This window comes from Scyliorhinus torazame, chromosome 1 (genome assembly GCF_047496885.1).
Source record: "Scyliorhinus torazame isolate Kashiwa2021f chromosome 1, sScyTor2.1, whole genome shotgun sequence".
Classification (NCBI taxonomy): domain Eukaryota; kingdom Metazoa; phylum Chordata; class Chondrichthyes; order Carcharhiniformes; family Scyliorhinidae; genus Scyliorhinus; species Scyliorhinus torazame.
In genome coordinates, this window is record NC_092707.1 from 189,084,506 (window position 1) to 189,110,146 (window position 25,641).

Below are 25,641 nucleotides of genomic sequence, written 5' to 3' on the forward strand. Positions count from 1 at the left end.
CCAGAGCTGAAAGGGTTGGATTACGAGGCGAGGTTGAGTAGACTGGGACTGTACTCGTTGGAATTTAGAAGGATGAGGGGGGGATCTGATGGAAACATATAAAATTATGAAGGGAATAGATAGGATAGATGCGGGCAGGTTGTTTCCACTGGCGGGTGAAAGCAGAACTCGGGGGCATAGCCTCAAAATAAGGGGAAGTAGAATTAGGACTGAGTTTAGGAGGAACTTCTTCACCCCAAGGGTTGTGGATCTATGGAATTCCTTGCCCAGTGAAGCAGTAGAGGCTCCTTCATTAAATGTTTTTAAGATAAAGATAGATAGTTTTTTGAAGTATAAAGGGATTAAGGGTTATGGTGTTCAGGCCGGAAAGTGGAGCTGAGTCCACAAAAGATCAGCCATGATCTCATTGAATGGTGGAGCAGTCTCGAGGGGCCAGATGACCTACTCCTGCTTCTAGTTCTTATGTTCTAAGAGTAACGAGATCAACACTATGTATAAACCAGGGAAACAATCAAACAAAGCAACAAAACAATTCAGAGTCCATAAATTCGAAAAGTTCATAAATTTAGTCTCTGAGGTGGGCAACAAATTCTGGTTGACCACCTCCAGGGTGGGTCAAGAGCCACCGGTTCAGGAGCAGGCTGGACTGTGTCAGAGTGAGGAGGATGCAGAGTGACAGGGAGCTCTGCATAGTCCGTGTCTGGGTCAGCAGGAGGGCGAGGCGACACTGGAGGATCACGTGGCGAGCGTGGAACGAGACGAAGGGCGCGTCGATTGCGGCGCAGAATAGAGCCATCCGGTAGACAAACCAGGAGCGAGCGGGAGGTCACCTGCCGAAGGACAACAGCAGTTGCAGACCAGCCACCATCCAGAAGATGGACGTGGACGTTGTCATCTGGAGCCAGAGCAGGGAGATCAGCTGCACGGGAATCATGAGCCGCCTTGTGCTGTGCACGGGACAGCTGCATCCGGCGAAGGACCGGAACGTGGTCGAGGTCTGGGACATGGGTGGACGGCACCGTTGTCCTCAGGGTGCGATTCATGAATAATTAGGCTGGCGACAGGCCAGTGGACAGTGGGGCGGGGCGATTGGCCAGAAAGGCAAGGTAGAAATCAGACCCAGCATCTGCAGCCTTGCATAGGAGCCGTTTGACAATATGTACTCCCTTCTCCGCTTTGCCGTTAGATTGGGGGTACAGGGGACTGGACGTCAAGTGGGCAAAATTGTACCGCCTGGCAATGTTTGACCTTTCTTGGCTGGCGAAGCAGGGGCCATTGTCCGACATAACCATGAGTGGGATGCCATGTCGAGCAAAGGTTTCTTTAAATGCACGAATGACTGCAGACGAGGTGAGGTCGTGCAACCGTATCACCTCCGGGTAATTCGAAAAGTAGTCCACGATCAGGACATAGTCTTTCCCCAGCGCATGGAACATGTCGATGCCCACCTTGGTCCATGGTGATGTGACCAACTCATGGGGCTGCAGGGTCTCACATGGTTAGGCCGGCTGGAAGCGCTGACAAGTGGGGCAGTTGAGCACTGTGTTGGCTATGTCCTCATTAATGCTGGGCCAGTACACTGCCTCTCGGGCCTGTCGGTGGCCCTCATGTAGTTGTTCCAGGACAAGCTGGTGCATGCTATGCAGGATGACAATGCGGTCCAGTTTTAGAAGAACCCCGTCTTCTACCACCAGCTCATCTCTGACATTATAGAATTGAGGGCATTGGCCCTTGAGCCACCCGTCCATTAGGTAGCGCATGACATGCTGTAGCAAGGAGTCAGCCGCCGTCTCGTGGCAAATGTGGACGAGGCGTTCATCCAAGGCAGGTAGATTGGAGGCCGCGAATGCCACATGGGCGTCAAGCTGGCAGTCAAATCCCGCCGGGTCACATGGAGTGTTGACTGACCTGGAGAGAGCGTCAGCATTGCTGTGGTCCTTGCCTGGGGTGTATACCAGCTGGAAGTCGTATCGCCGGAGCTTGAGAAGAATATGCTGGAGGCGAGGCGTCATGTCGTTCAAGTCTTTCTGTATTATATTGACCAGCGGGCGATGGTCGGTCTCGACGGTGAATTGAGGAAGTCCGTAGACAGAATCGTGAAACTTAACAACACCGGTCAGAAGGCCTAGGCACTCCTTTTCTATATGCGTGTAGCGCTGCTCCGTGGGGGTCATCGCACGTGACGCATATGCAACGGGGGCCCATGATGAGGCCTCATCACGTTGAAGGAGCACTGCCCCAATGCTGGATTGACTGGCATCGGTCGAAATTTTGGTCTCCTTTGCTGGATCAAAGAAGGCTAAGACTGGGGCCGTGGTCAGTTTTGCCTTGAGTCCCTCCATTCGCGCTCGTGGGCAGGGAGCCATTGGAAGTCTGTCGTCTTCCTGACCAGGTTCCTGAGAGCCGTGGTATGAGAGGCGAGGTGAGCGATGAATTTCCCTAAAAAATTGACCATGCCCAGAAATCGGAGGACCGCCTTCTTGTCCTCTGGTGTTTTCATAGCTGTGATGGCAGCTACCTTGTCCGCATCCGACTGCACACCCAATTGGGAGATGTGGTCCCCGAGGAACTTAATTTCTGTCTGACCAAAAGAGCATTTGGCCCTGTTGAGGCGGAGGCCATGCTCATGTATATGTCTGAATACGTGCTGGAGGCGACTAACATGCTCCTGTGAGGTGGTGGACCAAATGATTATGTCATCGACATAGACGCGAACACCTTCAATGCCTTCCATCATTTGTTCCACAATCCTATGGAACACATCTGATGCAGAGATGATCCCAAACGGTTTCCTGTTGTAGCAATATCTTCCAAAGGGGGTGTTAAACATGCAGAGTTTCCTGCTGGATTTATTGAGCTGGATTTGCCAGAATCCTTTTGAGGCGTCGAGTTTGGTAAAGAGCTTGGCGTGAGCCATCTCACATGTGAGCTCTTCGCACTTGGGAATTGGATAGTGCTCTCTCATAATATCGCGATTGAAATCCTTGGGATCAATGCAAAGTCTCAATTCGCCGGAAGGCTTTTTTTACACATACCATGGAACTGACCCAGTCTGTCGGTTCCGTGACTTTGGAAATCACTCCTTGGTCCTGGAGGTCCTGCAGCTGCTGCTTGAGGCGGTCCTTAAGGGGTGCTGGGACCCTGTGAGGTGCGTGCACCACAGGCGTGGTATTCGGTTTTAATAAAATCCTGTAGATGTACGGGAGCGTGCCCATGCCCTCGAAGACGTCGTGCTACTGGTTGATAATGGCGTCGAGCTGCACCCTGAAGTTGGCGTCCTGAAAGGCAGACGCGTCTGCAGGAGAGAGAGAGTGAACTCTCTGAACTAGGTTCAACAGCTTGCATGCCTGCGCGCCAAGCAGGGAGGCTTTCAAGGAGCCCACAATTTCAAGGGGAAGGATGGCTTTGCTTGACCTGTGCGTTACTTCAAGTTGGCATGAGCCGCTGGCAGCAATGGCATTGCCATTATAATCTAATAGCTGGCAGGATGATGGCAGGATGGCTGGATTGACACAAAGGCTTTGGAGGTCAGACCGAGCAATGAGATAGGCGGAGGCACCAGTGTCCAGGCAGAATCGTATTTGGGACCAGTTGACCGTAAAGGTGGCACACCACTCATCGACTGGATCGATGCTGTATACCGATAGCGGCTGGATTCTTTGCTTCGGGGACACCCTGTTTTTTGTAATGATACCGACTTGAAAAGGCGCCTTTGGGTCCCAGTGGCAATATCGGGTAGCAGGTCCGAATCGGGCTCAGTGACCGTGGGTTGAATGGCCCGGACATTCCTGCGAGGCTGGCTGGAGCGACGAGAGTTGACAGGCTGAGCTGATCTGCATAAAGCAGCATAGTGGCCAAGTTTGCCACATTGCAGGCATCGTCGGGATTTGGCAGGACATTGCCACTTTAAATGGGTGGAGCCACAGTTGCCACACGTTGTAGTATCAGTACGCTCGCTGCGCCACTGCGCATGGGTGGCGCGGCCGTATGTGGTGCACGACTGCGTAGTACGTTCGTCGACGTCTCCGTCCCCTCGTTCGGTGCACACAAGCGCGGGAGTCCGCGAAAAGAGCGCAAAATGGCCGCCCTCATCCAGGCTGAGGCCCTGGAGTTACTCGATTGCTTGGACCCGTTCTGCCTCGTGGGGACCTTGCCGCGCCGTTTCAGCCGCCTGGATGTAGGAATACCGACTAGTGGCGTGTTTGTGTAACACGCAGGTCTCGATGGCGGTCGCGAGGGTGAGCTGCTTTACCTTGAGGAGCTGCTGGCGTAGAGGGTCTGACTGAACACCAAAAACGATCTGGTCGCATATCATGGAGTCGGAGGTGGACCCGTAATTACAGGACTGCGCAAGGATGCGGAGGTGGGTGAGAAAGGACTGGAAAGGTTCATCCTTACCCTGCAAACGCTGTTGGAAGACATAGCACTCGAAACTTTCATTCACCTCGATGTCGCAGCGACTGTCAAACTTAAGGAGGACCGTCTTGGATTTTGATTTATCTTCACCATCAGCAAAGGTGAGAGAATTGAAAATGTGGATGGCATGGTCCCTGGCCGTGGATAGGAAGAGAGCGATCTTCCTGGTGTCTGAGGCAGCTTCAAGGTCTGTGGCTTCAAGGTGGAGCTGGAAGCATTGTTTGAATGTCTTCCAGTTGGCCCCTAGGTTATCGGTGATGCGGAGCGGCGGCGGCGGGCGGACGCTGTCCATTCTGCAGGATGGCTGTATGCTGGTGGAAGGCAGGTCACTTGCAGCTAGGTCTAAGAAGTTCTAACATCCCTCAACTACTGGTACCATAATGTCTTGGGTGCTCTGGGTCCGTGGAACACATACAGGCTACCAGCACTTAAAATAGTACAACACTATTTTATTAAGCTAGAAACTGTTGAACATACTTTCACTGTGGGTTAACACAATGTTAGATTAAACTAAAGACCTATGCCTGTCCTAACCAGTCTATGCACTCAGCACATGGTGAGGATCTGTGTTGTAAGCTGTAAGCTCTGTCCTTCTGAGAGGTTGCATCCCGAATGAGCGGGAACTGATGCGCTCTGTCTTTATAGTGAGTGTGCTCTAACTGGTGATTGGCTGCGGTGTTGTGTGTGTTGATTGGTCTTGCTGTGTGTCCACCATGTCCACATGGTGTGTGTCTGCACCATGATATACTGGTGTATATTATGACAGTCATCAGGGTCCCCCTGAATCAGCAGCCTGACTCCAATCCAGTTGCCAGGAAGAGGGGAGCGCCAAGACATCGCACTCATAAAGGGAAAATTAAATCACAAAGTTCACAGAAGGGGTCTCACAGTTGATTAGTCTCTCCTTGGCACATATGGCATGGTAAACATGTATCTTTGCTTCAATTATCAAAATGTTGGATAATGTGCAATACCCATAGTGTGCTTCATGCAATCGTTAGGGCAGCGGCCTGAGAGTCATGTGTCACAAATATTAAGAATTGCAAAGTTTATTTCTGAGTTCAGGCCTTGAGTTGAGGCCTCCCCGAACAGGCAGCGGAATGTGGCGACTAGGGGCTTTTCACAGTACATTTATTTGAAGCCTACTTGTGACAATAAGCGATTTTCATTTTCATTGAGTTAAGGGTGACAGGAGGGCCTCATCAGGACCAATCTGTTAGATGGCATTTTTCTTACCATGACCTTGACTCCTTGTTTTGGGTTCCTAACTGAAAATCCTCTGTATTAAGGGCTCCCCAGCCTCCCTGCTTCCCATGAGCATCCTCACATTGGGTTCTTTCTCATCACCTTGGGCCTCTTTTGGCTGCCCTGTTCAGACTCAGCACTTGCATCATCCTCTGTGGTGTTTGCACTAGCATTGCTGACTTCATCCTCTGATGTGTCCCCCCTCCTATGATAGTGCAAGATTGTACAGTGAGCTGCAGATAACAACAATAATGGAGTCAAGTTTGTCATGATATTCAAACACACACATCATGATAGACACACCAACAGACAAATCAGAACACACAACACCACAACCAATGACAGAAAGACATAAAAGCACAGACACGACCCCCGGTGGTCAGTATTAGCTGCAGAGGAGAACCAGGACACATCTGTTACCAAACACACTCAGGGAGACAGCACGTGCAGAGTATCCAGAACGAACTGTATTATAAGAGTTATAATAAAATAGAGTTGTACCACATACAACTGTGTTGGCTCATCTGTGCACCAGAGCACCCAACACCACATGGTACAGGAGTGGATCGATACCTGCCGGCATACCTCAGTGTACAGAGACAACCAGCAGTGCCCAGGCAAAATGATAGAGCTCCCGGTTCCGCAGCCGCTCCAGTGCTACGGCGATCTCCGCGAAAACTGGCGGCGATTCCGGCAAATGTTCGAATTGTTCCTGGTGGCAGCTGAACTCCAAGACCTGGATGATAGCGAAAAAATTGAATTTCTCCTCACCATCGCCGGTGCAAGGGCAAGAGAAATATTCACAAGGTTCAGGTTCTTCAGGAGGCAGCAAAGGTACGATTACCAGGCAGTCCTGGACAAATTCTCCAAGTACTGTGAAGAAAACACAATCCAATCGGCAAATAAAGGTAAGAAAAGCTGCAGTACTCACCTCGTGGCTGGGATCCCGGAGCCCGAATTCCCAGAGGCCGAAATCCCGGGCCTGAGAGAGGGCTGGGTCGAGGTCGGCGGCCATCTTGCTAAAGGTATCACGCTAGCACAGTTGCGCGAGCAGTGCGCAGAACCGGAAGTTTCGTTTGCGCATGCGCGAGATGCTGCGCATGCGCAGTCAAGAAAACGGCCATCGGTAAAGGAACAGCGATTTGAGCATGCGCAGTCGCTTCCTACGTGCTACATACCGAGCGTCAGGATGTCAGAGGCCCCAGACTGCACCAATTTAAAGGGGAAACGTCCCAAATCCAATTTAAAAGGGAAACGTCCCAAATCAAAAAAACAAAAATCTGTTAAAGCTGTAAAACAACCTTCCCTCACCTGGAATGACAGCACAGTGCCGCAAATTGACCCAGGAGATGAATTTGACCTCCGAAGAACCCTCCGACAAGCAGTTACCTACGCACAAGCCGATGATTCCGACCTCGAATACTTCGATGACGATCTTTACAGTGTTTCCGGACCTCGCGAGCCCAATGATAGCTCCGTGGTCCTATACGACTATGACTCGGACGAACCTTTCGTGTTGCACATTGGCGGCCCCCACATTGAATCCGACGCAGATGCGGATTCATTTTTCGGATTTGAGGATCTTCAATCCAGCAGATATGACGTTCCAACTTATCAGTACCGGATGATGCTGCAGCCTGACATTAACAGACAGGGAGCGGTGCAAGCACACGGAGAGCGCCCTGCTGCCACACAGAGCGTGGTCCACGTCCCGCTCAACGTTCTCGACTCTATGAAAGAAGACATGCAAGACTCCAGAGTGCAGTCCTCGCATGAACCAGAAGTGACTCCAGTGTCACAAGCTTCCACAGCAAGCTCGTGGACAGACTCCACAATTGCAGAAATGCAAGACTCCAGAGCGCAGTCCTTGCACGGACAAGAAGTGACTCCAGTGTCACAAGCCTCCACAGAGAGCTCGTGGACAGCCGCCACGATAGAAGCAACGCAAGACTCCAGAGCGCAGCCCTTGCACGAACAAGAAGTGACTCCAGTGTCACAAGCCTCCACAGAGAGCTCGTGGACAGCCTCCACGATAGAAGCAACGCAAGACTCCAGAGCGCAGTCCTTGCACGAACAAGAAGTGACTCCAGTGTCACAAGCCTCCACAGAGAGCTCGTGGACAGCCTCCACGATAGAAGCAACTCAAGACTCCAGAGCGCAGTCCTTGCACGAACAAGAAGTGACTCCAGTGTCACAAGCCTCCACAGAGAGCTCGTGGACAGCCTCCACGATAGAAGCAACGCAAGACTCCAATGTGCAGTCCTTGCAGGAACAAGACCATGAGGGTCTAGCAACCTCTCCTGACCAACCAGCGGCAGACGATGCAAGTCTACTATGCTCCACTACACAGCAGCATGACCATGACGGTCTCTCATGCTACAATGAAGGGCACAGCGCTGAAGACTGTTCAAGCCCAACTGAAGACAAGCCAAAGGAATCGCCTCGTCCAAGCCCGAAGAAAAAAGGTTTATGCGCTGACCTTCAGGATCATTATAGCCGAACGGAGATTAATAATGCTGCACGGCCACAGAAGGATGCTGAGGATTTGCTAACGAAATTAATTGAATGTTTAACTTGCAAGGAGCAGACTGAGAATTGCCAGTGTTTTAGTACGGATCGAAAAAATGGACAAGACATTGATCCTCAGGTAATGGAAATAACACAACCTGAATCATATCTACAGCAGGGACAAATGTCTCCCTTCAACACAACGCCGCAAAATCCCAACTTCGGAGACCAGCAGTTAGTCAGTAATGACTCTTCAAACCTTGAGGGGAACATTAATTGCATTGAACCTATACACACTCCACTGATTATTGAGCAGAACATTGGAGCAAGAATCCTGAGGACACCGACATCGAGTAGCCAGATAACGAATTTAAAACCCACAGCAGTTTCAAGTGAACCAAGTGTGCTTTCCACTAATGGTGAAGATGCAGATAAGGTCGACCCGATTATCCATTGTACCACACTAACCCCAGTGATTAAGCAGTTATGTATGGGGAGTATAATGTGGGCAATTGAGAACAGTAAAAGAGAGACTGTGACCATGCCAGTCCCAGCAAAATCAGACCCAGAGACCATGAAGGCATGTACATTAGACAAAGTTACATATGAGGCACCTGAGAAGAAAAGTGAAACGGAATGTTCTTTGGAAAATAGTACAATGTCGATAGAAACATTGGATCCTATATTCGAGACCATACATATGGGAGAATTTGGGGGTAATAAACAAGGTTCTGCAATGTCTGGGGGAAGATTTAAAATTCCAAAGAAGAAAAGCCCAAATGAAGGACAACGGCAAGACAATGACAGTCCACTGACATGGTGTGCACCACCAGATGAAAACTCTGACAATTTACCCAACCCTAGTGAACAGCAAGCTGCTAATGAGGATCTATCCACGGGATGTGAGACGAGTGACGACAGCATCCCACTTCCCATGCAAAAGGTGCAAGGTGACAGACCTCGCCTAGTGCGTACCGAGGCACTCGACGATCACGGTGGGACCACTGACGACTGCGGTGGCGGCGCACCGCTTCCACCCTCGATGGCTCGACCCTCTCCACTGGTTGGTGCATTCCTGCATGTTCCGACTCCAGAAGTGCAGCTTCAGGGAATCTCGGCTGCCTCCAGTGAACCTGTTGGGACTCCGGACGGGGGGCATCGACGGAAGGCAGACCGGACTCCAGATGGGGAGCAGCCAAGCGCCGACTCTGATTTGCGCACGCCAGACCTTGCTCCGGACGGGCGGTGTCGCGGCCTCGGTGATGGCACGCTCAGGGTGACGGCGGATGCCACGGCGACAGGGAATGGATCGCGTGGCAGTCCCACTGGGTCGGCAGTGGCAACCAGCACCGGCGGTCCAAGATGGACACACCAATTCGCGCCATCGCCAGACGTTGATGCGAGCAACAATTCTCTCTCCAAGGCGACATGCTTCGACGTTTCTCTGCGGAGTCGCCCTTCCGGCACAGCAGGTGGCCGGCACCAGCGTACACGGTCTCGGCCAACTTCCACATCTGGCACAGTCATCGCCTTGCATGATATTAGTGATGGTGCTACTTCGATGGCAACGACCCATCGGCTACAAGATGCCGTCCACCACAAACATAAAAAGAAAACAGACTCCACCTTGTTCCTGGCATGCAGGGCGGATGGATTGGTGCGTAGGCGCAATCAGCGGGCTTTGTGCCGCCTTCCACGCTCGCAACTGAACCGTACGCACACGCCGGATCCTCCACTGGTTCCCAAGGATGACTTCGTGGAGATGCCACGGATCATGCCCCTTCCATCGCCACCAGAACCAAACCACAGCCAAGGCACCACTAACAAAGATGTTGAATGTTATATTTGCACGCATGAAAAAACCAAGCACTGCACGAAGTACAACAAATGGTAAAGTAGAGACTTCGGCAACAGCATCACCTCCAACAGTCCAAGGTGAACCAGTGTGACCCCAAATCTCCACAGCTGAACCGGCTTGAGGACCAGCCCATTCTTGAGGCGGTCACCCATTAGACTGGACTTATAACGCTGTTCATACGTTCAAAAAGTCAAACACTTCTGTATTATAACCTGTTTTTGTTTATTGTTCCAGATATCGTCTGACCAGACCAATGTTCAAGTTTTTTTTCTCTCGCATCCAAGTTTTGTTATGGTACAACCTTGTTAGTGTGACGCACCCGACATCGCCCCATGTAAATAGTTACGTCATATACACACGCTGTACACAACACACACACACACTCTTAGATGCACTCACGACACAATTATATTTATAACCACGTAGGCACATATCTTTGTAAAAAGGGGGGATGTCATGATATTCAAACACACACATCATGATAGACACACCAACAGACAAATCAGAACACACAACACCACAACCAATGACAGAAAGACATAAAAGCACAGACACGACCCCCGGTGGTCAGTATTAGCTGCAGAGGAGAACCAGGACACATCTGTTACCAAACACACTCAGGGAGACAGCACGTGCAGAGTATCCAGAACGAACTGTATTATAAGAGTTATAATAAAATAGAGTTGTACCACATACAACTGTGTTGGCTCATCTGTGCACCAGAGCACCCAACACCACAAAGTTGAGGTTATTGCAGTGAATGCCCTGAGCGTTCAAGGCAGCAAAACCTCATCTTGAATTGGCCTTTGGTCCTCTCAATTGTAGCCCTTGTGGAGGCACGATTGAGGTTGCAGCTCTCCTCGGTTGCAGTCATTGAGTGTCTCAGCAATGTCATTAGCCACCTTTTCAGCGGAAAACCCTTGCCCCCTCCAGGAGCCAATCATCTAAGCATGCCAGAGCAATGAACATCCTTGGGATCTGGGAGTAATGCAGGATGAAGGCTTCATGGCAGCTTCCTGCGATACCTGGCACACCTGATTATTCTGGTAACAAGCAATCTGGATGTTGAGTGAGTGCAAACTCCTTCGATTGACAAAGGCATCTGGCTCCCCAACTGGTGCCTTCATGGGCACATGCATGCAGTCAATGGCTCCCTGAAATTGGGGGAATCCTGCCTCTGGCTCACTCTGTCTGTCTGGCCTCATTGGTCCTGAAGTGAATGAAGGTGCAGCTCTTCAGAAAAGAGCATCTGTGACCAAATTGATGCATCAGTTGGAAGTGGATTGGAAGACACCACATGGAACTGGCCCCTGGATAGAACCAGAGGTATAAAATTTCAGGGACACTGTCAACTTCAGAGCCACTGGCATAGTGTGGCCACCAACACAGTTGGAGGCAATTTTGCATCTTGCATACAGAGGTAACAGTGTCCCTGGGGAGGCGGAGCCTTTCTTGACACTGAAGCTCTGACTTGTTTTGGGAGCCTGATCGCTGTCCGTACACTGTGTTCACTGGGTAATGATGCCTTTTCCAGATCTTTCTGCCTTACAATTCGTGTTGGCCCTCCACCCCTTCTGGTTGTGCTTCTTGGTCCATAGGGATGATTTTAGTTTGGTGCCTACAGACATCTGACTTCTCCTCCCTCCTGGGCCTCTCCTCCTCTTCAGGAGGTCCCTGCAGCCGAGTACACAATCCTATTAGCCCAGGTAATTTTTTAAAATTAATTTACGTGATGTGGCCGTCGCTGATTAGGCCAGCATTTATGGCCCATCATAAGGTGGTGGTGAGCTGCCTTCTTGAACCGTTGCAGTCCTCGAGGTGGAGGTACACCCACCGTGCTGTTTGGGAGGGGGTTTCAGGATGTTGCCCCAGTGGATCTGGGTAGGGTGCTCTTGCAAAGGGTCATTGCAGACTTGATGGGCCGAATGGCCTCCTTCTGCAGATATTATTCTGATCAAGAAAAGTTCCACGATAAACAAACTGGATCATGTTTTTAAATGGTGCAAACCTTTTCAAACATTGCGGGTGGTGGGTGGAGGGGGAAGATGTGGGGCGATGGGGGGCGAGGTGCGACAGGAAAGTAGTCTCCTTCAGCAGTACAAAATCATCATGCACTGCACCAGTTTTCTTTTATTTTCCATTGACTTGGAAAATATTGCCAAGATTTCAAACCAAGTAAGAGCAACAATGAGCCTCAGTTTGAACAAATGTTCTGTGAGTGACAGTGGAAAGCAAGTCAGACACAGTGAAAAATTGGCTGCTAAGGTGATACGAGCATAGCCCAATATCACCCCCACAGAATTTATGTTGGTACACTTTGTCTTCTGGAGCTTTTATCCTTCCTTCAATCATTGAAGCAAGGTAAATAGAAAACTTTAAAAATACAGAAGGTAGTCCCTGGGTTGTTTTATCACCATAGATAGAGGGATAATGGCTCGCAGTTGTTTGTTACCTGACACAGCTGTCTTATTTTGACACATGAAAGAAACTAAAAATTATGCTTTCAAGCATGAAATCTGCCAGGTTTGCTGGCGGCAAAATATCTTCATCTTCATTGATTTCTGAGCCAAAGCAAACCGCCTTTCTCTGAGACTGCCGGTTTCCTATCTTATGTTTAGAAAGTTGGTGAAGGATGACAGCCTTCATTGAACACTAAGCTATTTTTAAAAGCATAATATTAAAACAGAATTTCCTCTCTTTGTTGTAAATATGTGTGCGCCGGATTTTCACGGTGCACGGGAACTAATGGCGGCGCGAGGGAGACCTCGCCAGGACGCCGTTCAGCACTGGTTTTACAAGCATGGACCAACCATAAGGGCACCTGGAGTTGGGGGGGGCGTGGTGGGGGGAGAGAGTCACCCTGGCCATTAGAGACGCCCGGGTGGTCCAGCTCTGCGCAGGGTGGTACCCTGGCACACCCGATGCCACCCAGGCACCCTGGCACTGCCGCCTGGACACCCTGACTGTGCCACCTTGGCACAGCCAGGGTGCCTGGGTGGCATTTCCAGAATGATTTTGGCAGTGCCTAGGTGCCCAGGTGCTAAATTGCCCATGGCAGGAGTCAGGACCATGGTGCCTTGACCTTAAGAGATGGATTATTGGAGAGGGGGGGGCTCGAGAACCCCATTTAAGGTAAGTAGGGTGCAGTGGGGCGGGTCCAGAGGCAGCGATGGGATCGCTGAGGAGTACTTTTCCTACACTTGCGGGCTGAACTCGTCAGTGTCGGAAATGATCTAAGTGCAGCCTTGATGGGGCGTTCCCTGCTGAGGCCAAAAAAATCCGGCAAAGTGCCTTTGAATAGTGGGGTCATTCTTGGCACTGCAGGCGCTGAGAAACAACCCGCTAAATGTGCCCGAAATGGGACTCTGTTTTTGTCCAGTTGAATCGTGCCCCATGTAGAGAAAGTGATAAAGAGAGGATATTAAACATGAGATTGAAAGGGAGACATAAGAGGCAGAAAGAAACATTTTGAAAGTTTCATGTTTTCTCTTTCAATATATTTTGTTAAATCTCCAAGTATAATTAAAATTAAAAAGATAAGGGCAGGGATTCTCGCGGCCAAGTTCTGACGCCGGCGTGAAAAGCGGCATCAATCACTCCGGCGTCAACGGTCCCCAATAACCAGAAATGCTCCCTTTCCTAGGGGGCTAGGTCGGCGCCGGAGTGGTCCCTGCAGCTCCAGCCGGCGAGGAACGGCCGGCATGACCTCGCGCATGTGCGGAACAGCTTGCGTGATTCCGCGCATGCGCGTGGGTTCCCGTCTCCGCGCCGGCCCCTGGGCTATATGGCGGAGCCCTACAGGGGCCCGGTGCGGAGGAACATAGGCCCCCACAGAACCAGCCTGCCTGCCGATCGGTATGCCCCGACCGCGGACCAGGCCACCGTGCCCTCCCCCCCCGGGGTCGCATCCCCCCCCCCCTCCAGGATGGCCCCTGCAGACGCACCTTCCAGGTCCCGCCGTGCGGAATCTGAGTAACCCTCGCCGGCGGGACCCGGCTGAACTCGGCGGGCACTCGGCTTGTCGAGGCCCGGAGAATTGCCGGGGGGGGGCTGCTTTCAATGGCCCCCGACCGGTGCAGCGGGTCGGAGAATTCTGGCCAATGAGTGCAATTCAGCACACTTCGAATTTAGTCTGCTGTAGGGCGCGTTTAGCGGGGTGTTTATCAGCAGCTGCAGCGCTGAGGAACACTCTGCTATTCAATGGGACCTTTCGATTTATTAAGGCCTCGGCGAGTTTATCTCCGCACTTAGAGTGATTTCCTGCTGGCGAGCTGATTTCCCAAGATTTTGATCGGGGAGAATTCAGTGATGGTAAGCCCATTGAATGTCAAGGATGATCCTTTCTTGGTGGAGATGGTCATTGCCATGCACGTATGTGGCGCGAACGTTACTTGCCATTTGTCAGTTCAAGCCTGGAGATTGTCCAGGCATTTGGACATGGCCTGCTTCAGTATCTGAAGAGTCGTGAGTGGTACAGATTATTGTACAGTCATCATCTAACATCCCACATCTGACCTTATGATGGGAGAAAGTTCATTGATGAAGCAGCTAAAGATGTTTGGGCCAAGGGCAATACCCTGAGGAACTCCTGCAGTGATGTCCTCGAGCTGAGATGACTCCAACCAGCGGAGGATTTCCACCCGATTCCCATTGACTCAGTTTAGCTAGGGCTCCTTGATGTCATACTCGGTCAAATGTTGCCTTGATGTCAAGGGCAGTCACTCTTACCTCACCTCTGGCATTCAGCTCTTTTATCCATGTTTGAACCAAGGCTATAATGAGATCAGGAACTGAACGAAAGCCACACTGAGTGTCTGTGAGCAGGTTATTGCTGAGTAAGTGCCGCTTGATAGCATTGTTGATGACCCATTCCATTATTTTGCTGATGATGGACAGTAGGCTGTTGGGGCGGTAATTGGGTTGAATTTGTCCTGTTTCTTGTGTACATGACACGCCTGGACAATTTTCCACATGCGGGGTAGATGCCAGTGTTGTAGCTGTTCTGGAACAGCTTGGCTAGAGGTGCGGCAAGTTCTGGAGCACAAGTCTTTAGTACTATGTTGGAATATTGTCAGGGTCCATGGCCTTTCCAGGATCCTTACCTTCAGCCATTTCTTGAAATCCCGTGGCGGGAATCAAATTGGCTGAAGACTGGCATCTGTGATGCTGAGGATCTCTGGAGGAAGCAGAGATCATTCACTTGCACTTCTGGCTGAAAATTGTTGCAAACGCCTTATCTTTTGCACAGATTTGCTGGGCTATTCCATAATTGAGAATTGGGATAGTTGTGGAGCTTTCTTACCCCACTGAGTTGTTTAACTGTCCATCACCATTCACAGCTGGATGCGACAGGACTGCAGAGCATACATCGGATCCGTTGGTTGTGGAATCGCTTAGCTCTGTCTATTGCTTGCTACTTTTGCGGATTGCCACTCAAGTAGATCCTATGTTGTAGCGTCACTAGGTTGACACGTTATTTATAGATATGGTTAGCACTGTTCCTGGCGTGCTGTCCTGTACTCTTTTTGAAACAGTGTTGATCCCTGACTTGGTGGTCATGGTGGAAGTGGGGGTATGCCGGGCCATGAGGTTGCAGATTGTGGCTAAGTACAATTCTGCTGTTACTGATGGGCCACAGAGCCTCCTGAATGCCCAGTCTTGAATTGTTAGATCTATTCTGAATCTATCCTGTTTAACACAATGGTAGTGCCACACAACACGATGGAGGGTATCCTCAATGTGAAGATGAGACTTTGGGCAGGGTTTTCCATTTGCGTCAACCCTGAGATCGGAAATTCCCGCCCGAGGTCAATGGTCCTTTAAATGGTCGGTCAAAGTTTTCGTCCTGCCCGCGACGATTCCCGCAGCAGGCAGGAGTGGAAAATTTACCCCTTTGTGCGATTGTGCGATGGTCACTCCCACCAGTACTCTCATGGACAGATGCATCTGCGGCAGGCAGGTTGGTGAGGATGAGGTCAAGTACGTTTTTCCCTCCTCACCTGACATAGTCCCAGTCCAAGAGTTATGTCCTTTAGGACACGGCCAGTTCGGTCTGTGGTGGTACTACCAAGCTACTCTTGGTGATGGACATTGAATCCCCCACTCATTCTGCACCACTGCCACCCGCGGTGTCTCCTCCAAGTGATGTTCAACATGCAGGAGTACTGATTCATCAGATGGTGGTGGACGGGATGAAGTAATCAGCAGAAGGTTTCCTTGCCCACGTTTGACGTGGTGCCACAAGACTTCAAGTGGTCTTAAGTCTAAGTCTATGCTGATGGGTCACAGGGCAACTCCCTCCTGGATGTATACGACTGTGCCACCACTTTTTGTGGACTGGTGGGAATGGCGATGGTGGTATCTGGGACATTATCATGATTCCATGAGTACGACTATGTCAGGCTGTTGCTTGACTAGTCTGTAAGACAGATCTCCCAATTCATGACCCCCAGATGTTTGTAAGCTAGACTTTTCAGAATTGAAGAGGCTGAGTTTTCCTTTGTAGTTTCCCGTGTCTCAGTCGATGCCAGGTGGTCCGTCCGGAATCAGTCCTTTCTGTGTCCTTTGCAGTGGCTGAATATATCTGGGTGGTTTGCTAGGCCATTTCAGAATGCATTTGAGAGTCAGAGAATAGTAGTGAACCAGTTGGGTTTATACAGCAATCAACAATGGTGTCATCATGAGACTTTTAATTCCAGATGTTTTACTGAGTTTAGATTCCTCCATTTCCCATGGTGGGATTTAAACATGGATCACTAGAGCTTTACCCTGGATTACAAGTCCAGCAACAATACCACTGTGCCACCACCTTCCTGTAGTATCTTAAAAGACTAGCAACCACCAAATATCATCATAGAATTCACAGTGCTACGGAGGCCATTCGGCCCATCGAGTCTGCACCAGCTCTTGGAAAGAGCACCCACTTAAGCTTAAACCCACACCTCCACCTGTGGTGATATGCATCACTGTAAATACACAAGGGGCTAATGTAAATACACGTAAACTAGCTAGACACTAGAGGGAGCACCATAGACATGACACACAGACATTCAACTGTCTGTTAGTAAGATAGGACACGACCAATGGGCATTCACGATACACATAGAGGTGACACTACCACAGGAGGGCCTAACACCAACCCATATAAAAGGACACATCACATATGCTCAGTCTCTTTCCAGTGGAGACACTCAGTGAGTACAGACACAGGGTTGATTGAACATCACACCCACCACGTGGATTGTAGCAGACTGGTTTGTCAGTCTGAGTAGCTATAGCAGGATTAACAGGAGAGTCGAATCCAAGTAGGAGAATCGTTAACAGTAATAAATGTGTTAAAGCTGTCTCCAAGTCTGAACCTTCCTTTGTCAGAGTGCACATCAAGGAAGCAGCTTATGCTATGTCAAGAGCATAACAAAACATGGTACCAGGGAGTAACTGTTTCAATCTATATAGTTACAACTCAGCAAACAGTGACAACTAGCAACAACACCCAGGCAAGATGATCGAGGTTCCGGTTCCACAGCGGCTCAGGTGCCACGACAATCTCAGTGCAAACTGGCGGACATTCAGGCAAAGGTTTGAGATCTTCCTGGTAGCAGCCGACCTACAAGATGTGGCTAATGCTGAAAAGACAGAGCTTCTGCTCACCATCGCAGGTGCCAGAGCTGAAGAAATCTTCAAAACATTCAAGTTCTCCAAAGGGCAAAACAGGAGCGACTTCCAGGCAGTCCTGGACAAATTCGAACAATACTGCGAGGAAAACACAAATAAACCAACAGAAAACGGTAAGAGAGGCGCCAATACTCACCACGAGGCCGAGGCCCTGGAGCAACGAACGACAATTTTGATCGGTGGCCATCTTGGAAAATGTACTGCACATGCGCAGTTGAGAGAAATGCGCAAGGCAAAGGAACAGCGATCTGCACATGCGCAAATGCTTCCTCCGCACTACGTCACACGCTTCGTGACTTCAGAGGCCCCGGACTACACCCACTTAAAGAGGAAATGTCCCAAAACAAGAAAAAAAAATGTTAAAGCCTCAAAACAAGATTCTTTCACCTGGAACAACAGCACAATGCCCAAAATTCGACCAGTAGCTGAAAGCAACCTCCGCAGAACCCTGCAACAAGCAGTTAGCACCACCCAAAGAGATGATACAGTCCTTGAAGACTATGACTCAAACCTTGAATTCTTCTTTGGACATTGCGAACCCAATGTCAGCTCCGACACAAAACGTGATGATATTGTCCTAGAAGACTACGACTCAGATGATGATTTCATCATTGGCGATGGCGACCCCAGTACCAAATCCGAACCACAACGAGATGTGTTCTACAGTGAAGAATCCGACACAGACGCAGATGTGTTTTTTGGATTTGAGGATCTTCAGCCCAGCACATATGACATCCCGATTTGAGAATGCAGGATGATGCTGCGGCCTGACGCCAAGAGACAGAGCGCGGTACAAACTCTAACAGGGGAAATACCATAAACATACTTTTGTCAGGCCCATGAAGAATTCACACAGATCCCTACCCCGTAAGACCCTTGCAGGTTTCAACAATATATATATATATATTTTAATAAATTTATTTTTTCCAATTAAGGGGCAATTTAGCGTGGTCAATCCACATAGCTTGCACATCTTTAGTTTGTGGGGGCGAAACCCATGCAAACACAAGGAGAATGTGCAAACTCCACATGGACAGTGACCCAGAGCCGGGATCGAACCTGGGACCTCGGCGCCGTGAGGTGGCAGTGCTAACCACTGCGCCACTGTGCTGCCCTGGGTTACAACAATGTTGATGTAATTTCACTCCAAATGTTACAACTAGCCCTCTTTTTTGATTTGAGAATAAATTTGTTCATCATTCATCAGAGTCATCAAGGCATAGGCCATTGGCTTTTCTGCACCACCTTCCATTTTATGTGCTGAAACTACTCCGATTCTGTAAGGGGACGCATCGCGGGGAAGAATGATCACTTTTGAGGGGTCAAAATGAACCAAGAATCTGGATGACTGTTAAACTGGTTTAACCTGTTCAAGGTTTTTTTTCTGATGCACGCTCCAATACCACCTCTGGTGCTTCTTGAGCAGTGTGTGTAGGGGTGCCAGCATTATGGAAAGGTTAGAAATAAATCTTCTGTAATAATAAAACAGATTTCAATTTGGACACATTTTTGGGGGCCGAATCTTCCTTAATTGTTTTCATCTTCTCCTCTATAAGGTGTAGCCCTTTGGGGTCTACTACAAACCATAATTCTGTCACTTCATGAGTTTGGAATGTATGTTTATGTGGATTATGCAGCTGCGGTTGATTTACTGGTGAGAAAATGTGTCGTGTAGACTCTGCCTAAGCTGGGAAGTCATTAACTAGTCTGCACCTCCCGCAAGTTTTTCTTCCCTGGAGATGGTTCAGATCAACTCTCGCAAATCCCCCAACACACTCCTGTAGAGTGAGGGAGAGATTAATACCAAATAGAAAACACACTCTCTTTATTCACCTCCTGCTGCACAGGAAGTGACCTAACATAACTAACTCCCCCACTTTCCCTCAGACTGGGTGCGATTGTCCTCCGATGGCTCCTGGTGTTTTTTTCTCATGTACCCAGGGTGTCTCACAGCTAATCAGGTACTTTTGAAGTGCAGTCACTGCTGTTTCCTTGACACAGCCACCAATATTCTCACAGCAGCACCCCATTTCTCCCCCTGTCCATCCACACGCCAAAATAAAAATGAGATAAGTGGCCAAAGAAAACCAGGTTTTCTTTGATTCAGTGAGGGATAATTACTGGCCATGGTACCATAATATCTGGAGAAGCTCAAAACACTGGCATGTCAACCAGAAGTTTTGAAGAAGAGCAGAGAGATTAATACTTTGTGTGTGGACCATTCATCAGAACAGGAAGAAAGTTTGATTAACAGTATTTAAAAATGGGGGAGACTTCCGGTGACGACATGTAGGAGGAGGTCGCACATTGGGAAGCTCCCACCAGAGTCTTCGGCTTTTGGTGTTTTTCACCCGGATTTGGGGGAGAATTCACATGGGAAACTTTCCCAAATCAAAGTCGGTTACCAGGGGATGTCTAAGAACCAAAGAAGAAATACTTTGAAGAATGGTACGAGTGCTAGTCCGCCGGCAGGATCGAGTTCAGTGAGGAGTGTTGTGGGAGGAAAGATGGCAGAGGTGAGCTCTCCGGGTGGGGCTGCTGCAGTAACGATGGATGAGCTGGTTTAGGTGATTGCCATGACATGCAGACATCCAGATAAATGATATACAGACAGGTAGCTAATAAACACAGAGAACAGGACATGACCAATGAGCAGGCAGGACACTCAGGGGTGGTATCTCACTATAAAAGGCACGAGGCACTCACACTCCGCCTCTTTCCACTGATGAACATCTACAGAGTGAGTCAGGGTGTATTTACATTATCACACCTCCAGCACATGGCTAAGAGCTAGTCTGGTTCAGTCAGACAGAGTAACCACACTTAGGTTAGCAGAGAGTCGAACTCATTGAGAACTGTGCTAATTGTGCTACTGGTTCAATATATCAGATTGAACTAACTTCAAGGTCTGGAGTATCTTTTGGTTAAAGCTGCATCCAGTTGCAGCCTGTGTTATCCCAGAGTACATAACACAACAGTGATGATGGCTGAATTTGAAATGCAGTTCAGCAAACATTTTGAGCAGCATGGGAGGGAAATGCTGGACTATCTTAAGCAGTCGATTGAGGACTCGGCCCCAATAAAGGAGGCGGTTGGAAAGACGTTGGAGATGGTGTGGGAGCATGGTGAGGTGTTGAAGGAGGTGGAGGCAGTGCTGTTGAGGCACAGTAACCAGCTCACTTTTCTGGAGGCTGAGCTGTTGAAGTTGGAGGACAGTAATAAGGGCCTGAGAGCAGAGGTTGAGGATCTGGAAAACAGGTTCTTGGGGCTGCCTGAGGGTATGGAGGGCCCGAGGCAGCGGAATACTTTTTGACAGCATGGTAGCGTAGTGGTTAGCACAGTTGCTTCACAGCTCCAGGGTCCCAGGTTCAATTCCCGGCTTGTGTCACTGTCTGTATGGAGTTTGCATGTTCTCCCCGTGTGTGTGTGGGTTTCCTCCGGGTTCCCCGGTTTCCTCCCACAGTCCAAAGATGTGCAGGTTAGGTGGGTTGGATATTCTAAATTGCCCTTAGTGTCCAAAAAGGTTAGGTGGGGTTATTGGGTTATGGGGATAGGGTGGAGGTGTGGGGTTTATGTGGGGTGCTCTTTCCAAGGGCCAGTGCAGGCTCGCTGGGCTGAATGGCCTCCTTCTGCACTGTAAATTCTATTTTATGACAATGTTTGGGAAGCTGCTGTGGGATGGGGTTGAAGCCCCCCCCTTAAAGCTGGATAGGACACATCGATCACTCTGGCCAAAGCCAATAGCTACTGAGCCAGCTAGAGCTGTGATAGCCTGCTTTCACAGCAACCAGATGAAGGAGAAGGTGCTGCGATGGGTGAAGCAAAACCGTCAGGAAAGGTGGGAAGACCAGCGGTATTCGGATATACCAAGATGTCACGTTGGAGCTGAGCATCACAGACCCGGGGGATGCTCCCATTCCCCCAGCCTGCACCGACCAGCAACACCCACCCAAGATGGCCCTTACCCCACAATCTAGATGGTGCAAAGAACAAACTTTAGTCTATTCGCACATTGATTACTTTATTATGGGGAGGTCTCTGTTGCCTGGGGTTTGGGGAGCGGAATATTCTGCAATTGTTATTTGAGATCATGCCCTGCACGTGGTAAATAGTCATGATGTGGAGATGCCGGCGTTGGACTGGTGTGAGCACAGTAAGAAGTCTTACAACACCAGGTTAAAGTCCAACAGGTTTGTTTCAATGTCACCCTGGTAAATAGGGTGGAGGTGTGGGGTTTCAGTAGGGTGTTCTTTCCAAGGGCCGGTGCAGACTCGATGGGCTGAATGGCCTCCTTCTGCACTGTAAATTCTATGATTCTATGATTTTATGATGATATGGTGATGGAGAGGGGACCGGCCCAATGCCTGGCCTGATGTTTAAATGTAGGGCTCTTAGTAGATCTGGCGTTTTGTGCGAGGGTGGCGAGGGCAATTGATGAGTTCAACAAAACTAATCAACAAAAATGGGAAGGTCTCCACGCCGTGCCTGAGAGGCGTTGAAGGCGGTGGTGCGAGGAGAGATAATTGCATGTAAGGTGTAATTCTGAAGGTGAATGTTGAATATGCGGAAAACCCCACCCCTGAACTATTGACTAGTAGGAAGAAACTGCTAACGCAGTTTAATCTAGTGACTACGAATAAGGCAATGCGCCAGCTGCAGAGGGCTGGGGGGGGGGGGGCGGTGGCGGGGGAGGGGGGCGGTGTATGAATAAGTGGAGAAGACTAGTCACTTGTTGGCTGCCAAATTGAGGTGGCAGGCAGCCAACAAGTGACTAGCCTTCTCCCCTTATTGTTCAGGTGCGGATATGAAAGGTGGGCTAGTGACCGCACCTGAGAAGATGAATGGGGTGTTTAAGGCATTTTATGAGAGGTTGTAAAGGCCGGAACTGCCAGAGGATGAGTCGGACAGGGGGGAGGCTTTGGAGGGGTTGGAGTGTCCTACATTGGATGAGGAAGATCGGTAAGGGTTAGAAGAGCCACTGGGGGCAGAGGAAGCCAGGGCCAGATGGGTTTCCGGTGCAATTTTATGAAGGGTTTGTCGACCGGCTGATACTGCTGTTAGTGGAGGCGCTTGAGGGCTCAATAGCTCGGGGGTCACTCCTGGAGACAATGGTGCAGGCATCCATCTCACTCCTTCTGGAGAAGGATAAGAACCCAGTGGACTGTGGGTCGTATCAGCCAATCTCTTTATTGAATGTGGACGTTAAGATCCAAGCAAAGGTGCTGTCGTTTAGGTTGGAGGAGTGTCTTCTGAGCATTGTTGGTGAGGATCATATAGGGTTTGTGAAGGGCAGGCGGTTGTCCTATAATGCGAGGCGTCTGTTAAAAGTGATTTTGTCCCCGCCAGAGGGCAGGCTGCAGGAGATTGTCGAGGTGTTGGATGCAGAAATGGCCTTCAACAGGGTAGAGTGGAACCATTTGTTTGCCGCGTTGGAGCAGTTTGGGATGGGGCCCAGGTTTGTGTCATGGATGAGACTATTATACAAGGAACCTTGGGCTTGTGTTTGCACAAATAGTATAAGCTTGAAGTATTTCCTGTTGCATAGGGGAACGAGGCAGGGGTTCTCTATATCCCCTCTCTTATTTGCATTGGCGATAGAGGCTTTGGCCATTGCATTGAGGAATTCAGGTGAGTAGCAGGGGATAGTGAGGGGTGGATGGAGCATAGGGTGCCCCTTTAGACTGATGACTTGTTGCTGTACATTTTGGACCTGGTCCCTTCAATGGGGAACATAATGGCGCTGCTGAAGCGGTTTGGCCTGTTCACTGGGTAGAAGTTAAATCTTGAGAAGAGTGAGCATTTTTCGACTACCTCATCGGAGAAGGGAACTATTCTGGGGTGGAGTCCCTGGTGGCCATATTTGGGGTGTCAGACTTGCCGGAGCTGTAGATGGGTATGGGAGTGGATGTCTTAGCCTTGGCCTCGCTGGTTGCTCTCAGGCGGGAGTTTTTGGGGTGGAGGGCAGCCTCTCCACCCAATTCCTCGGATTGTCTGGGGGATCTTATGGGGATTTTGCATCTTGAGAAAATTAAGTACACATTAAGGGGTGCAATTGAGAGGTTTTATAAACGATGGTGGCCTTCATTCAGTTTTTTAAAAAGCTTGTCACTGTCAGCTGTGGGGGGGATTGCTGTTCTGTTTGATGGAGTGATTTGTTTTATTTTAATGCTCTGCGTTCATCAAAAATGTTCAATAAAAGTATTTTTTTTAAAACAGTATTTAAACGTGAATAGAATTTTTCACCGCACATATAAAAACTCCCTTCAGTTTATCAACCTCCTTTCTAAAAGTTGTCCATTTGTAAATTTTACAGTTCTGATGAAGGATCCACATTTTGATTGTTAGCTTCAGATTTCACCATTTGCCATGGCGGGTTTCGAATCTGGGGCCCTGGGGAATGACTCTGGGTCTATAGTCCAGCGACAATACTACTACGCTACTGCCTCCCCTTATTTACTGCACATCTGGTGCCACCACCATTTATTTGTTTAAAAACCTTTCAGCTTGCCTTTGTTGAACTTTGTTGAAGTTTAAAAAAAATTAATTTACTGGATGTGGGTGTCAGCATTTATTGCTTATCCCTAATTGCCCTTGAGAAGGTGGCGATGCATTGCCTTCTTGAACCACTGCAGTCCATGTGGTGTAGGTACACCTACAGTGCTGTTAGGGATGGAGTGCCACAATTTTGACATAAAAGTCCTGACTTTATTGCTGGCTGTATTCTTTGTGGAAAGGAATGAGTGGCACATTGTTCACGTGTTTCTTCTGAATATTTTGAGGATGTTAACATTCAGAATATTTCCCATCTTATGTTCAACCTCAGCTTCAAGCCTATTTGCACCTCCTAATATGCTCACCTTTTCTCTGGAAGTCTGTTATTACTGTAGCATTGAATGAACATTTAGTCATCTTTTTTCAACATGTCAAACTGTCAAAGTTCTCACCCATTCATTTTCACGTCCCCGGATAAGCACTCAAATGATATAACCAAAACTTGCTGTCACCTACTCACACCTCCTGATTATACATACTCTTCTGTCCTTTTGCTTTCAACTTTGGCCTTAGGGTCTGTCAAAAAGAGTGTTTTGTTGCTTCACAGAAGTGCAGATTACTTTGTGATGCAAATAGGTAGAGAATAACATTTTGGTCCAGATCTTCTGGTCTCTGGATAGTTGGAAACCAGACTTACCCCCAAAGATGTGCTACAAGACCCCTTGGAAGTCACAATGTCTGACTCAGGTTTGAGTTTCGGATGGGCAATTCTCCAGATCATGGAGAGTTCCAAGTTACATATCTGAATTGTTACCCAGGAGATTTTAGACAGAAAAATCCGAGTGTAACTGCTGGATAACAATACAACTGAACCTAATCACTCACACTGATTCCCCAACTCCCTAATAAATTCATCAACTCCCCCCCCCCGCCCCCGACGTAATCCAAATCTCCTCCAACATGCAACTTCCCTCAAATGCCCCAACTCCCCACCCAACCTGACCTGTTTTGTCTCGACCACATGACTACCTCCATGTCTACCTGACCAACTTCCCTTGGCTCTTGACACCCCTGAATTCATCACCCTACCCATCTACCACCCCAACCAGCTGCCAACTTATCTCCATGCCCACTTACCTCACCCATCTTGCCCCCAACCCATCCTAGATCCTTTCCCACTTACATTACTACTTACTTGTCAATTTCCATTACCCATCTGCCCCCTTGCATAGTTATGTTGCCCATTGGTACATGTACCTTCTCTCCATAGATTTTCAAAGAAGCTCTGGGACATTTAAACTCTTACTTACCAGAATACAGCAGCTCGTGCTGTAAAAAGGCTGTGTTTTCCATGCGGATTCTCTTTGCTGCTTCTTCTAATGTTCCCTGCACTGACTGAATTCTGCTGGATTCTCCAACGGAAGATTGTCCAGAAAAATTGGAGGAAG

At 49.2% G+C, this 25,641-nt stretch overlaps 1 protein-coding gene across 1 annotated transcript in view; it reads right to left on the bottom strand.

Moving 5' to 3' along the window:
- Positions 1 to 25,641, bottom strand: part of angpt2b (angiopoietin 2b) — a 374,156-nt gene that overhangs the window by 109,843 nt on the left and 238,672 nt on the right. The window lies entirely within an intron of this gene.